At 32.9% G+C, this 16,666-nt stretch overlaps 1 protein-coding gene across 4 annotated transcripts in view; it reads left to right on the top strand.

The window, feature by feature from the left end:
* LRBA (LPS responsive beige-like anchor protein) overlaps window positions 1-16,666 on the top strand; it is a 710,247-nt gene that overhangs the window by 617,002 nt on the left and 76,579 nt on the right. The window lies entirely within an intron of this gene.

The raw sequence follows: 16,666 nt of genomic DNA, 5'->3' as shown, positions 1-16,666 counted from the left end.
ATCAGTGTAAAATTAAAATTCTGCATGATAAAGCATTTTGTTATAATTATTTTACAGTTTTTTAAATTTCTTAGCAATACATAAAAGTTCATGTAACAGCCAATGGAGGTTTAGGTCTATGAAATTAGTACATTTTACTAGGCATGATATGTTTATATATATATTCAATGGATTTCAACCAAAGGTCATTGTACCCCTAGAGCTGTCACAGCAATATCTAAACATTTTGAACTAGTAGTTTTACCTATAAAAAGGCAAAATGGGCTAAAATCTAGTTCCTGTGCTTTTAGCTAAATTATATCGGATCAGTGCCATGTGGGTTATCTCATTCTAATCAGAAGGTCTGGCAGACATATACATCTCTGTCAAATGTATTTGATAACATTTGATTATTTGATAACATTTTTCAAAATATGTTGCCCACAGAGAGGAGAAACAATGAAATAATAAAAAAGAGATGATATTCCTTGAGAAGAGGACCTCTTTAATATGTAGTATTTTAATAGTATCCATTTCTTATTTTATACCAAGTAACACTTACCTTTAGATCTAAATTCACTGTCTCAAAAAGCTGTCCATCTACTAGAAATATCGAGCTGTGTAACTAGTGTTTAAATGATCTGACTCAAGTTTCATTCATTAACAAAAAAACAAAGAACCAGCCAAATTGGAACTATCAGCTTCTGAGTCCGCAGTCCCTTATCCCCACAGTCCATGCACTCTCAGATATTTAAACACTCAAAAAAGTTTAATCCATTTTCAGGCTGTGTTCCAGTAGATCCAAGTGTGGTACACAAAAAGACATCCATCCTGTTAACATGAGTGCAAGGAAGAGAACAATTAGATAATGCACTAATGTTTTTAGATGTGTACATAAGAAGCTCTTTTTAGAGCATGTATAAATTAAACTGGATTGGGTTCATAGTATTTTCTTCCTTCACAGCTATCTTTCCAAGAAGTATGATAAAGTAAAATATAAACACCACATGAGAAGTTAACTGGTTTCTAAACATTTCATTGATTTGTTTTTTTAAATAAACAACTGATCATTGTTACCTTTAGTGGGGGTGAAGTTTCTCCTCAGGTCATTACATAATGAAAGTAGATTTTAAATGTTTTTATATATTTGATAGAGTCCAAATGCTTCAGTAGTGGTTCTGACTTAAATACTGTTTAAAATTAAGCTTTTTTGTTGGACTGTATGCTATTACTCTGTGGATGCTTTCCAGAATGACAGTATGATGCAATACAGTAAATAGGAATCAGACTTTCATTTAAAAAAATGATATCTTAATGGACAATTTTGCTTTACAGTTTTTTTTTTTCATTTTTAGAGAAGTATCTGAGGTTTTTAGCTACATGTTTGAATAGTACTACTGATGGGAACATTTTCTGAAGCTTAGATAATGAACAGTGGGTTTTTCTGAAGGTAAGCAGTGACTTAGGAGTACTGTAATTCCTCCCTTCCACAAGAAGTGAGAATTGGGATCTTAGAGGACCAGGCAGCACAGAGTACTGTGAAAATCTGGAACCTGGCACCTTCAGAGAATGAGAATTAACTCCTGAGTCATTAATGGCTGAGTTTAGAGGACCACTCACTCTCCTTGTATTGCTTTAAATCCTTTTAAATAGTACATAGTGGCCTTTTTAATAATATACTGTTTCTCAGTCTATGCCTTTTTAATATTGCCATTTCTAAAATTATAGAAAATAACCAAAGATAGAATTTAGCGGTTATATTGATAATCTTAAATCTACTTATGTTCCCTTTGTTGATATTAAAGTCATTATCAATATTTATAAGGAGAATCTTCTTCATAGAAGAAATGTGAAAGAACTAGCTAAAACATTTGGATAGACATTTACTTCTCTCCTTGTGCTTTTTATTGGAATACATTGCTAAAAGTGGTTTGGGATATAAGCAAATTACTTCATTTTGCTTCTAGAAGCTGAGCTCCTAATAGCTTTTAAATTTATACAGTTTTTGTTTAACTGTCAAAACATTTAATTATATCATGCCCAAAGGTGTAAAGCTGTCAAATAAATCTGAGTTTAGGCATAAACATTCACTAAGTTACATGTGCTACTACACCGTAGTTGTTACTGGGCAGCTTGTGAACCTGTTTTAGGGGGAGGGGTGTGTCGAGGAACATTAACTCAGCAGGTACAGAACAACATTGGCCCAATGAATTGATGATTACTTGTAAAACAGCAGGTAGTAATGCCCCTAGTCTTTGTAATTCCCCTCTTTGTAAAATAAAGCAGACTAAAGTGTGGTGGATTCTTTGGCTCAATTTGCACTGTAAGTAAGCTGTCATTTTTACAAAAATATGTACTCTTTCTTTTCTTGCCTCAACGTTATTTTTTGCTTTATCTTCAAAAACAAATGTACCCCATTCATAGTTTATACCCTTCTCCCTTACTCATGAGTCTCTTGCTGTAGTAAGAATGATCCCAGTGGCACTTATAAAGGCAGTATTGACACTGATCAATAATTAATTATTATATAAATTTAAAGTTTTCTATGTAAAACATTTTTCCAGCTTTATTGAGTATGATTGACAAGTAAAAACTGTATATTTAAGATGTACAATGTAATGTAAAACATTTTTAAAGAAGGGAACGTACGAAAATTTTAATTATCTTTATTTGGTTATTTCATAAGTAAAAATTTTTTGTATTTGATAACATTATTTGGAGGTAGATTGTTAGCATAAATACTAATGCAGACTTCGCTAGTGCAAAATTCACTAAGAGGTAGGGGGGTAAAGTAAATTAGTTCTACTTTGAAGCTTTTATTTTCTTCCCCTTTCAAAATGAATGGGAAGGCCCTTGAGAGGCCCTTGAATGAAAGCTGCTTTTCATTAGTGCTACCAAATACCTACTTGAAAGAGTTGAGTTCTAACTGAACACCCGCACAAGAGAAAGGGAAAGCTTCCTTTTTCTACCGGAGGACCATCAGCTAAATAGCTCTTGGCTTCTCTTTTCCAATCAGGTGGTTTCACATCAGAGTTAATTACTCCAGTCATTTATTCTAATCACCCTCCTCTTATGGCTAGCTGCATTCTGTCATGGGGTGGCATCGTTTGAAGCCAGTTAAGTTTGAAAACCACTGCAGGGTACTTGAGGCTCATTAGTGAGGCCTATCCATGCCTGGCTTTGGATTTGCTCCCTGATTAACTCTACATCTCACTGCCTTGCTACCTCCTCCGCCGTCCACCAGCCCCCACTCCTAAATGCAGTTGCTCTAAACAGGAATGTTTCAATTAACTCTTGCCTTGCTGTTTTTCTTTTCACCTACATATTTAAGAAAAATGTAAATGCTTATGTTGCTAATAATATAGTCAATAGATTCTACCTTATAACTGCATCCTTTGAGTTGAAATTAACTGAAATGGTAGACATTCTACAAAGAAAAGTTATATTTTTGAACAACAAAGGAGGAAAATGGTGTCTCTCAGAATGAATACATCTATGTCCTTGATCCAATTCTCCTAAATTAATAAAGGTAGTGATTCCAACTCTGATTTTACAGTACTCTAGTGTGTCTTACTGGATTTTCATAGGAGTTATCAGAGAAGCTTAAAAAATATTTCAAAACAGATTTATTTGTTTGCCATTGTTTATTGTTATAGTAGTTTAATTTAAAAGTGTTTGTGGAGTGGCACATTTAAGAGAGATTAAAATCACAAAAGCAAATAATGTTTGTGCTATACTTTTTAAAAAATAAAAGAAAGAAAAATGTGTAATCAGTGTTATGAGTAGATAGTTTGAGACAATGTTATTACAGGAAAGTATTTAAAACAATTTCCAAAAATTAACAAAAACATATCAAGTTTCGTAGTTAAATGAAAATGTTTATTTAAATAGGAAATAAGAGAAATTTCCTCTGTTCTTTTTGCATGATAGTTTGATTTAAAGAAATCAACTAGTTCATGTGTCAAAACAAAATATGATACACATTAAAATACATGAAATCACATTCTTACAACTTGCTGATGTCCCTGGATGTTCAGAAATTAACAGAATGAACTCTTATTGCTAATTCTCATCCCAAAATAGTTTAATGCAAGAGTCTTTAGACTTAGCAATTAACAAATATGTTAGCGTTCTCTGTCTTTCTCTAAAGGCTGATTTTTTTAACTTGATTTTTAAAATTCTCCTAATGAATATACAGTTAAATTATTGAACAAGAGGCCTAGAATATAAATTTGTTATTCAGCTCTGTAAATACTTATTGAGTGACTACCATGTGCTCAGCTCCAAGGATGCAGATATAATCTCTTCCTTCCAGGAATTCACATTCTAGTGAGAAAGACAGAAAAATAAACTGTAAAACAGGGTGAAAGTTTTAGTTTTAAAAAGGCATGTGTAAAAGCAAAAACCAGTTGAAAGAACAATAGCATCTGTAAATAAAGCCTCCAGGTCGACATGGCACATCAGATTTAATATATACTCAGCAATACTTAATACTAGTGTTAACAAATTATATATGTGAAACTGATTAAAAATAATTCTTAGTATAAAGTGGTTTCATATTTTTAGAATTTTCATAATGTAGCTTTGGCAGATTTTTCAAAAGGATGCGTATTGGTTAATAACATGGCTTTAGGAGTCAGATCTGGGTTCAGGTTGCAACTCTGACATTTACTAGCTATGTGGCATTAGGCAATTTACTTAGCATTCTTAGCCTCATTTGCAAAACAGTTTTTAAAAATGTAGTGCTCATCTCATAGGATTATTGTGAGGGTTAAATAAAATAATCCATGTAAAACATTTAGCATAAAACTGGGCATATCATAAGCACTCAGTAAATGTTAAGTGCTGCTGTTATTGTTATTATATTGTTGTTTTGTTGGTCAGTGAATTTCTTCCAAGTTGACCTTCAGATAAATTTTCCTTGCATAATGTATTGTCTTTCTAAAGCCTTTGTCAAGTTTATGATTGACAGCATTTGCATCCGTCTTTCTGACATTGTTCAGGGAAAATGAAACCTGGAAAGATGACACTCTAATACCCACTTCATTTTTTCTTCTTTCGATGTAATCATCCTACCCTACATATGATTGTATGGTTAACAAAGTGAGATATCTCATTTGCAATGGCTAGTAATCACAGAAATTCTTCACATTTTCTAAAACTCTGCCAAATTAGCACTGTATCAACTGGATAAAGTTTCTGTGGTCAGTTTCATGCTTCTTATACAATGCTTCAAGATCAGAGTCCCTCAGCATAGACACTGAATTGTACGAAATCACAAGAATTTCTTAAATGCCATTCATTCATTCAACAGACATTTATTAGAGGCCTACTGGGTAATTAGGTCTGTGATCACAAAATTGGAAGATATGACATCTGGCCTTTGGGGCTGTCATTATGAAGATCAAACAGGCATGACAGTAACTAATTAGAGAAATAGATTAAGTGATGTATTTATTTATTCATTCAATAAATATTTTGTGAGTACCTACTACTTAGTCTTTGGGTAAATAGCATTGAGAAAGATCGCACAGTACCTGCCCTTATGGAACTTATTGTTTAGTGAGGGAGATGGATAATAAGTAAGTAACAAAACAAATAAATATATAGCTTGTGATAATATATAATGTAATATAACAAATAATATAATACTTGTGGTATGTACCATGAAGGAGAAGCACAATCATTGAAGCATTTAACATTTTATTTATTTTATGTGTGTGTATAATTTTTAGAAATATTTTTTAATTGAGATATAATTGACATATAATATATTATTGTTTCAGCTATACATCATAATGATTTGATGTTTGTATATATTGTGAAATGATCACCACAAGTCTAGTTAACATCTATCACCATACGTAGTTACAATTTTTTTTTTTTTACCCTGAGACCAAAAGAGGAAATGACTTATTTTGCTTCCTGGGAAGGTTGGGGAAGGCTTAACCGAGGAAAGTACATCTGATCTTAGTCTTTAAGAATGAGTAGGAGTTTGCTAGGGAGGGAGCAAGATGATGGAAAGGGTATTACAGATATAAGAAGCAGTGTGGGGGCCAGCCCAGTGGCGCAGCGGTTGTGTATGCACGTTCCGCTTTGGGTGGCCCGGGGTTCGCCGATTCGGATCCCGGGTGCAGACATGGTACAGCTTGGCAAGCCATGCTGTGGCGGGCGTCCCACATATGAAGTGGAGGAAGATGGGCATGGATGTTAGCTCAGGGCCTGTCTTCCTCGGCAAAAAGAGGAGGATTGGCAACAGTTAGCTCAAAGCTAATCTTCCTCAAAAAAAAACAAAAGAAAAAGAAGCAGTGTGAACAAATATTTTGATGGTATAGTATGGTATATGAGCTAAACTTGATTCAGAAGGTAGAATGTAATATGTGTGTAAGAAAACTGTGAGCAATACCTATGGAAAGATAAAACTAGAGGCAGATTATATGAACAATGTTTAATACCTTGTAAGTAGTATGGACTTTTTTCTTTGGACTTTCTCTGGCTGAGCTCCAGGTCTACAGAAATGGAAACTCTGTAGGTGGGAGTCCAGCAATCTGTGATTTAACAAGTACTCCAGGTACTTGTTTTAGTGCATGTTAAAGTTCCAGATCCGCTACTTTAGGGAAAGGAGAAACACTGAAAACTTTAAGGAGAGTAGTGACTTGCTCAGGTTTTAGATAGAAATTAGTATGGAAAAGGGATTGAAGAGGGAGATTTTAGAGATAAAGAGAACAATTGGGATAGTGTTAGAATAATTGAAGCAAGACATACTGAAGCACAGAACCAAAGATAGTCACAGTGGAAGGAAAAGAAAGAATGAATTTGAAAGATATTTTGGAGGCTTATTGTCTGATTAGGTAAGGTTTTGGAGGGAAAAGAAAAAGGAGAAGTCAAGATGACTGCCAGATTTCTAAATTAGCTGACTGGGTGAAGGACTGCATTCATGATCAACAAAGCATGAAAGGAAGCAAGTTTAAGAGGAAAAACTGTTCATTCGTTTTTTGATATATTAGGTTTGAGTTACCTGAGGCGCACACCAAAAGAAGTAGTCTAATGGGCAGCTGACATTTTGGACTTGAAACGCTGGAGATAGTAATAATTGCTGGTTTAGGTAGTTGAAGTCTGGCTCATCTAGCCTGAGTTATATCAGAAACAAGAGCCTGGGACTGAATCCTGAGGAGAACAAACACTGAAGAGGTAGACAGAGAAAAAAGGCCCTACATTAAAAAGTGAGAAGGAGAATCAGAAAAGTAGAAAGAGAATCTGGAAGGAGGAGGGTATCAAGGAAACTTAGAGAAGAGAGATAAGAAACATAAATGCTATAATGCAGAGAGGTGAAGCGAGGGAAGATAAGCATCCATTGCATTCAGACAGTTGGACATGGTAATCCTAGCAAAAACATTTTCGGTGATGTACCTATAATAGAAAGACGAGAGATTAGTTAAGTGAAAGGGAGGTAAGGAAGCATAAATAACAAATTTACTTAAATCTCTCAAGAAGTTTAGATTGTCGATCTCATATTACTGGTGTGTTTACGGCTGCATAAAAATAATTAAACAAGACTGACCCTGTTAACTAGTCATTATTCCTTTGATAATTAAGAAAGAATCAGACCTTCAATTTATTGTGATTTAGAGATTCATAGATTGTTGTTACAGATATTAAGGAAATTCTAGAAGTGGGCCAACAGAGGCTAGTTCCATCTGCTACTAAAATAAGGTGCTTCTTATGTTTATCAATACATCCACATTGTCTACAGATTTCACATATCTGACTTTCAGCAAACATTGTGTTCCTTATACTAAATTGTAGTCTATGGCTATATGGTAGTTCTTAAAGTACATTGCTGATACAGCTGAGTGAACAATATTTAGGAACTCTAACCAAGGACTTTAAGGATGGAGAGTTTACAGATGACGTTGTAGTTGGTAGAATTAGCCCTTTATCTTTATTGTTAGAGAGGATAGTCATAGTGCCATCTTTTGAATGCTGCCACATTTCTTCAGAGATTTGTAAGTGACTAAAGAATACATGTTGCAGAGCATTATGTCAGTTTCACACTTGAAGATATTATGTTTCTGCTGTCATGCCCTAAGATACAGCCCTTCTTCATCGCACTGAGAACTGTAATGACCTCTTCAAAACTGCATCAAAGGTCATTTCTGAGTCTGCAGGTGCTTGGTGCTTTGTAAGGTTTATCTTTATTTTCAGTAGGAGAAGCTGTATTTTTTTAAAGGGTTAAATATTGTTAATCCCTGCATTCCCTTTTGTATCAAAGTGCCCTAAAAATCTGAATGCAGATTCAGTATTTGGAACCAAATAAAGCTTTACTGTTCGGTTTTGTAACCGCTAGTTGCATGTAGCTATTGATCACTTGAAATGTGGCTAGTCTGAATTGAGATGTGCTGTACATTGTAAGTGTAAAATGCATACCAGATTTCTAAGATTTAATACAAAATAATAATTTTTATGTTGATTATATGTTTAAATGATATTTTATATTTTTGGTTATACTATATTAAAATTAATTTCACCTGTTTATTTTTTAAAATGTGGCTACTAGGAAATTTTAAAGTACATACGTGGCTTGCATTATATTTTATTGGACAGCACTGGTGTAAAGTCTTGGTGGTGAATTTGAGTCAAATTTTGGTCACTTTTATCCCAAGTTTTTTTGGCTTCGACATCCCAGTATTAAACACGAACATAGTTTAATATTTAAGTGGTATGCACATTTCTGTTATAATTAGCAGTCTTAGACCCAAAAACAGCTTAGAGTTAACTTCAAATCTATAAAAGAAAATCCAAAATATTAACACTAAGTTCAAAACTGAATTAATCTCTTACCATGTAAACTGTTCCTTCTCCAGTATGATTAACGTCCAAACTTGAGACCTGGGTGTCATCCTGAACTCCCTCTCCTTCACTTCTCACATTGGCAATCAGTTGGTGTAAGTAATAAATTAACTTAGATCTTTCTGAAGTCTGTCCCCTCTTCTTTACTCCCACTGCTACTTTCTTGAGGCTCTCAGCACCTCTCATGTAGACTATTGTAGTCATCTTAGAGATGACCTTTTGCCTCCCTGCCCTCCCTCCAAAGGAACATCTCATCTCATTATCCCCAGAATCTAGTGTAGAACAGAACCTATAGTAAAGACTCAATAAATGTTTGTTGATTGAATGGATGACAGAGCTGCTGATATTAATCAAAAGTTGCAGAATGAAAAAAGACTTTATTCCTACATAATCTATGTGTATACAATTACATACACAAAGTAATTGCAGATGTAATTCTCTTGCTGAACTTGTCAATGCTTTAAAAAAATATTCAGCCATTTTTGCATTCATATTCCTTAGTTCAAGTTTTTCTTTATTGGATATTCTTGGGAGTGGTGATATAATAAGTGTTCTGTATTGCCAAGGATTTTGATTTGCCAGTGTAAGTTTATAGCAGTCAGTTCAGGGAATCATTGGTGCCATGAAGACAGCTCCTTGTTTTTGTCTGGAGTCCCCGTGGGATTAAACTACATCTGGCAATAAGTAGGGATTCTGGTCTGGTCATCTTCAAAGGCAAGAGACTGCTAGTATTTATCAGATCTATGTGGATAAGCAAATGGGAAGGGATTAAATTTTTTTGGTTTTGTTTCCTTCCTTTTGTAACTGACTATAAAATAAAACCTTCAAAAGTTCATACAGCAGATGAATACATTTTTTGATGGTTGTTGAAGAGGAAACCTATTCCTTTCTGCATATCTAGGTGGATAATTGAGAATTTTAGATTAATATTTTAATTACTTAAGTATATATTTTTATAATTAGTTTATCTTAGCATAACAGCAATTTACAATGCTCGAAAATGATTTTCTAGGGATACCTTACTAATTCTTTTTAAAGGGTTGAGCATCACTACATCAGTTTGAAACATTTTAATATCTGTAAGTATTAGGATATCATGGTTGGCATTTCGAGGTTTTTTTGCGTATTTATCTGTATGGGAAACTACCCAAAATTACTCTCTGTGGAGAAACTTGGACCTGTCTTAGGATAGGCCACGTCCCCATCCAAGGGAAGGCGGGCCTACCTTCCAAAGATGCTTCTTTGTGTTCTCCTTATGCTCTTCACATTTTTAAGAGATAATTAGTCCCGTGACTCAGTTTAGCTGTTGAAACGTGTGGTTCTAACATTTAACTAACAAAATAAAATGGCTGCATTCCAGATACTCGTCATGGAGTGTAATCTAGAATTTACCATTCAAAGCCTCACCTAAGAGGAAATGTTTATGCAGGATCGCCTGAAGAATATGTAGTTTCTCCATTTGTCTATACTTTAAATCTATCCCAGGATTAAGTCAGTCCCTCCGAGATTCACATACCTGGATTCCATCATATTGCCAAGGGAGGAATTTCTTATCTCAGGAATAGAAATAATGTGTTTTTCTAGGCCATCTGGTTTGTTTTTACAATATGGTCATTTTTGACTCTTGTAAGTGTTCGTGTTTCTTTCTTTATGTTGCCTGCTAGAAAGCTTAGGGCCAAATACATGTGTACCTCTAACAAGTCTATAGAATTTCATGGCGTGATTTGTCCTGATCTTTGCATTACTTACTTCTGTTACATTAAATTTATTTTGTCTTGATGCATATGCATCATTGTAAGTTCTGTGAACTGTTTGCTGAGCAAAGCTGTGCAAAATGCAAATAATAAAAAAATGGGTATATCCATCCTTTCATTATAGTTTTTCCCCATCAGTTCTTACTAAATAGAATTATTTTTAAAAGCTCTGTCTCCCTATGTGTGTTATACTGTAACTAGTTTAAAAATCTGTATATTATGAATTCCTAGATTTTAGATTAAGGGTGACCTAAGGTTGAAATGTTAATTAAATGTTTTAATTTTCTGTAGCTCTAAAGAAAATAGTTGGATAAAATGTCAGCATATAGGACTGTTTTAAACATTAGAAAAAAATCATCTCTGAAAAGGAGGGTAATTGTGCAAGTTTGCCTAATCCTTTTGATCTTGGCACACAGCAATACAGACTTCAGTTGAGATTAAAACTATGAATTTCAAAGGAAACATGGCCTTCAGTGTGTAAAATATATAACAGCTGGTTGACTAGTCCATTTAAAACTACACAATAACAATCGTAGACAGAATGATTCTCCTGCCAAAAGATGCACGAGTGCTTGATGGTTATATCAAGATATGATACTGACTCCCACTTTTCTTTAGTAATGATATAAAGGTAGAGTGAACAGTGTGCTGCCGGCTCCAAAATCTCTCTTCTGCCCAACAGTTCAAGGGCAGTTGAGAAGCACAGAACTCCTCTTACTGATTTCTCTATCTGCTTTTCAGCCTGAACTTCAATGTGTTGTTGACTACATTTCATTTTCTTTTTAACTGTCAGATATTATTTTTGTTCTTAACATCCCATAATTTTTTTCTCTAAATCCTTGATCCTGCTTTTTTTCTTTCCTTTTAACATTCACAATTTATTGTTCTTAATGTCACATCTTCACAATATTTTTAAGCCTCCAAAGTTAAACTTTTCTTTGTAAATAGTATAAAATTTGTTTCACATTTTTGTTATATATTAAGGTAAATATCTGAATTCTGAAGCATTGTGATATATTTGTAATCAATATGGGAGAATGTTGAGCTCTTATTAGTAGATTATAGTTCATCAAATATTTCAATATTTTCACTATTGTGTTTCACCTGAACAAGTACTCCTTAAGTAGGTTAATTAATGCATTTTTTAAAAATGAGAATTAATGTGGATTTATTATTCTGGAAAATCTCATTTGGAAACCATATTTACATCCTGAATTTTTGTCTGTCTAGTATGAAAAAAATGCTGATTTTTCTGTGACCTTGGTTTCTTGAAAATTTTTATATAATGGCAAGTTTTCTATTCTTTGAATTTCTTTCAAACAAAGAAATTTTAGGTAGATTAAAAATTTGCTGAAGTTATTTGGATTCATCACAAATTCAGAGCCAGCATTTACAGAGTTAATGTATCTTATTAGGGGGACAGGAAATCTGGCAACTATTGCAGAAACTAGACCTAATGGTGCACACAAACAATTTGTCAGTCTTCTTAAATGTGAATAGCTTTCCACAAAGTGGCTGCTCTTGCTTTGTTTGAACAGGCTAAACTTTTCCTTTTTGGACTTTAAATCTTAGAAGTGAAATGTGATCCACATATTCAATCAAAATCATTTAATTCAAAGCATATTTTGATTGGAACAAAGTTGACATGGAAAGAAACTCTAGAATAAAAAAGTTGAAAGGACTTTATATCATATATTTAGCAAGAAAATTTGAAACAGTTCTAATTAGGCTGAAAAAAACAGCTTTCTTCAATGTAAATTACAAAGGTCATATATCAATGTTAAGGAAACATTACCACTAGTGTTTGAAATCCAGCACATGCAAACATAACAGGCTAGTTCATTTTAAATCTGTGTGTGTGTGTGTGTGTGTGTGTGTGTAGGAAGAAGGCTGTATTATATGTATTTGAAATGAAAAATACTTAAAATTCCGAGTTCATAATGTTGTGTATTACATTCTTGCCAATCCAAACATTAGCTCTTTGAAACATATTACTATCTACGTTCAAATGAGTTGACTCTTAATTACATGTACAGTTAAAAATTTACAAACTAATTTTTATTCTTTCTTTCATTAAAAATAGGATTAAATACATCTTAGAATTAAATGTATATCCAGTCAAGAGGGTTACCCAGTGATTTTTTATTTTCTTATTTGAAACTTACAGCTATGGCATTTTGTATCTCAGAACTGGATCAAGCCTTTCAGAAACCTTGGAATGAAAGTAGCGGTATACATTTGCAGAAGTGTGTATCTGGACAGGACAGAGCTATTTCCTTCTGGTTATACAATTATTTCTATACTTAAAAGTTTGTAAATAATATTTGAACTTTTCATGAAAATAATTTATCCTATAGATATCAGTGGGCTTTATCTGGTTGCTCTGTAAAAATGACATGGTATGAGAACATTTAGCAAAAGTATAAATAAATATTAGCATTAATCTGGGAATTACAAGTATGAGAAACACAAATAATACACAAGGTTTCCTGGTCTTGAGGTAAACAATTATCTAATAAGTTCTTTTGTTAACTGAAATTGGTTTTCTTGATTTTACATAATTTTTACATTAGAGAAAATTTGATTGTTTGAAAATAAAAGGAAATTGCTAGTTATCTCTAAAGCATGCATAGATTAATTAAAAACGTAATTAATGACTTTTATTTTAGACATTTTATTCTCAAAAAGCTTAGAATTTCTTGGAAAAAGCAAATTATCTCTACGTAAGTTATCATATTGACTCCACTATAGGAAACAAGAATAATTTTATATAATTTTTTTATCAATAAATAATTCATTTCCTTAATGGGTTAGTTTCAGGAAAACATAGATTACATTCTTTCAGTGAGATTTATTGTTAGATATATTCATATATGTTATCATTATTTCTGACACAAGGCTACACAAATGAGTTATTTATGAATAATCTACTATTATCTTTATAATATTAAAGCTTTAATTTGTTGATGTTCTGCATCTGGACCAAACAAATGAAAGTTACTAATAAGTGTTTGTATTTGACATCTGTATACTGTACTTTTTAGCATATCTCAAGTGTTTTAGTCTCTGCTTGATAGATCTCATTAAAAAAACAGATATCAGCCCCAAGACAGTTTGTCAAGACTAATATGAGTCCCCCTGGATTGGATTGACAATTTGTGTGAGGCTTCATATGATAGTCTTTTCATAGTCTTATTTGATCCTTAACAATTGGACATTAGTCACTGATTTATTTTATAATAACTGAGATGAGTTGGATATTATTGTATTGTGTTGGACATTTTAGTGGATTTTCTTTTTTACAAATTTTACTCAGAGCACACATTGGATGTAAATGATGTATCCTGCTAGGGGAGTACTAACAATTGATTGGTTAGGTTTGAGAGCAGCATGGGAAGAATGTTACTATCCCCTAGCTGCACACCATATTTAACTCAAGTCTTAATGAGGACTGTCTGTCCTAAAGGCTTTGAAAAATCTCAGATGCTTAGCATTCCACCCACATGTTTTTATTTTTTTGTGATGAAAAATGTGGATATAAATAAATATTTTATATGAAGAATATTTTTTAAAATCTTAACATATAAAAAGAGATTTAAAGAATTTTTAATATGTTTTATGATTTATGTTTTGAATCTCAAAAACAGAAGTTATTAAAGGTAATCCCAGGGTATTCTGTTTTGAATTATTTGTATTTTTTTCCCTCAATAATTTTGTCCTGCTTGTCTTTACTTCTTCCCTCAAGTCTTTAGGAAGTGCATTTGTTTATTATTATGTACTTTTGGTTAGGCAGTTGTCATTCACTGATAGCAAAAGGACATTAAAGTCTTGAACTGACTTTGTACTGAAATGATTTTAAAACCTTTCGGAATTATCTTATATCCGTAGGAGTCATTCTTTTGGGTCCCTTTTTAAGGTATTGCAAGAAATGCTTGAAGACCACTAACGAGATTTTTACTTTCGTTTTTAGAAATTTATTTAAAGTTAATTCATGAAAGTAGCATGTTTATCAACCTCTGGAGAAGATTTTGCCAATAATTCCATGACTTACTGGTCATCCCCTTAAGTAGTGATCACATGACGGTGTAAAGGGAGGACTGACCATCACTGTAGTCATCTACATGTGTGTTTGCAGCATAATGTGAGCATACAGTGTCTTTCATTTTAGCATTTTTGCTTGACATTCTGATGTGGTGTCAAGATGTAAAGGTTTAACAGCATCTAAAGCTAACCAACTTCACCATTTTGAATGTGCATAAAGAAGTAATCAACATTAGGAAAACTCACAATTCTTTGTTTGATGACACATAAAATAAAATTGCCCTAGTTTTTAGAGCTTTAATATTGAGAAAATTCATTTATACTTCATCATTTGCTGAGCCTTCTAGAATTTTATAGTCTCAAATCACAACACCACAGACACTCAGGAGACTCCTGACTGTTTTATCTTATTAAACAATTTTGAAATCATTAATTTTTAATTAGCTTGGATGCAGGGTTTTTTTATTGTTTCAATAGTGTGTGTATATGAACTAAATGTTTTTTATTTAAACTACTGGCGAGAGTATTATTTACGTAAATAAATGTAGGTTCTTTCCCAGAGTACATCCAGCGAGTTTGCTTCATATAGTCACACTTTTTTTGTGGACTCAGAGATACTGCATGCTAATCTATTATAGTAGAGCTTTCAGCAGTTTATTAACTCAGATTTTGAACAACTGAAAAGGATGTAAGCTTGAAGATATGTATAGGTCCTTCCCTGATTGAAAGTTCTAATTAAGTGAATTGGAGAAAATTAACTGAAATTAGCTGTCAGAAAGTCACATTTAAATGAGTGATGAGCTAGTCTGGCAGTAAACATTTAAATGATATAAATTGCCATTTAAGTGTATGGTTTAATGTTTGTCATGCATTAATGTGACATGAGACTGCAGTGACAATCAAGCAGCTTGCTCTAATTTGAACATATTTAGGGCTTTTGTGTAGAGTGCATTGCACACAAATTAAGACAATTGCTGTTTTTATGTGTCACTTTAAACATGTTCCTCACCTCCCCCCCATCTCTACCCAAGGCCTAAGTTAATGAAACAAACGTATCATTTTGTGTGCAACTTGCATTAGTAGTTCCTGGATTTTTGGATTAATTTTAAATCCTTGTTCTTAAAATAGGAATTTACTTAAAGTTATTACAAGCCCTCTCTTTTTATTTCAAATAAAAAATTAAGCAGTTTTGTGCTCTCTTAGCTGTTTACTAATTTTACAAATATAGTGAGTTTTATAAGAGATGTTAAAACAGTAACTTTCCCAATTGAAACTTGGCTAAATATTTTTTAGGTGTATTTCATTTCAAGTATACTTTGGAATACGAGAATTGCCCAGAATTTTATTTGCATATTTATTTTATATATTTTGTTGTACGTGATGTATTGTGAAGCCATGTTAATATTATTAGAGGAAATCTATTATTTGAATTCAGCCACAAACATCTTTCTTATTCATAGGCACTTATTTTAATAAAGCATATATTTACATAGTGTACACCTGTGAACTAATATCTTTTTGGTTGCTTGGCATAGAAGTTAGTCAATTCTGTTTTAAAACCAATAGATTTATTTTTATAATATTGATAACATAGCAGCAAGCCACACCAAAAATACATCACAGCCATACACTTATTAGTCTAAAAATAAGAATTTCAGTGAGATACATCATCTGATATAACTTGGTATACTTCAAATTAAGCTTCAGAGTTTCAGTTTGAGAGCTCTGTGATTTGAATAGCATTATTTATTGATAAACTAGTCCACAATGCTAAAGTTTTATGTTGGAAAAATTTTGAACAGTTAAATAATACAAATATGAATACTTCTCTAAAAATAAGGCTGCAGTTTTTTAAACTCTTCTGTATTTATAACTTTATTAAATTCAGCAAACATTTATTGGTACCTATTGTGTTTTAGGTACGATGCTAGTAACTGGGAATGTAATGATGAACTGGAAGTAGATCTTGTGCCCAGCATTTCCACTGAGTACTTGATCATGTCCATTCATTATTTATTGGACACTGCTCTGTTAATAGCATC

Source organism: Equus quagga, chromosome 3, assembly GCF_021613505.1.
Source record: "Equus quagga isolate Etosha38 chromosome 3, UCLA_HA_Equagga_1.0, whole genome shotgun sequence".
NCBI classification, from domain to species: Eukaryota; Metazoa; Chordata; class Mammalia; order Perissodactyla; family Equidae; genus Equus; species Equus quagga.
Note: the sequence above shows the minus strand (reverse complement) of the source record. Positions and strands in the feature narration are given on the sequence as shown.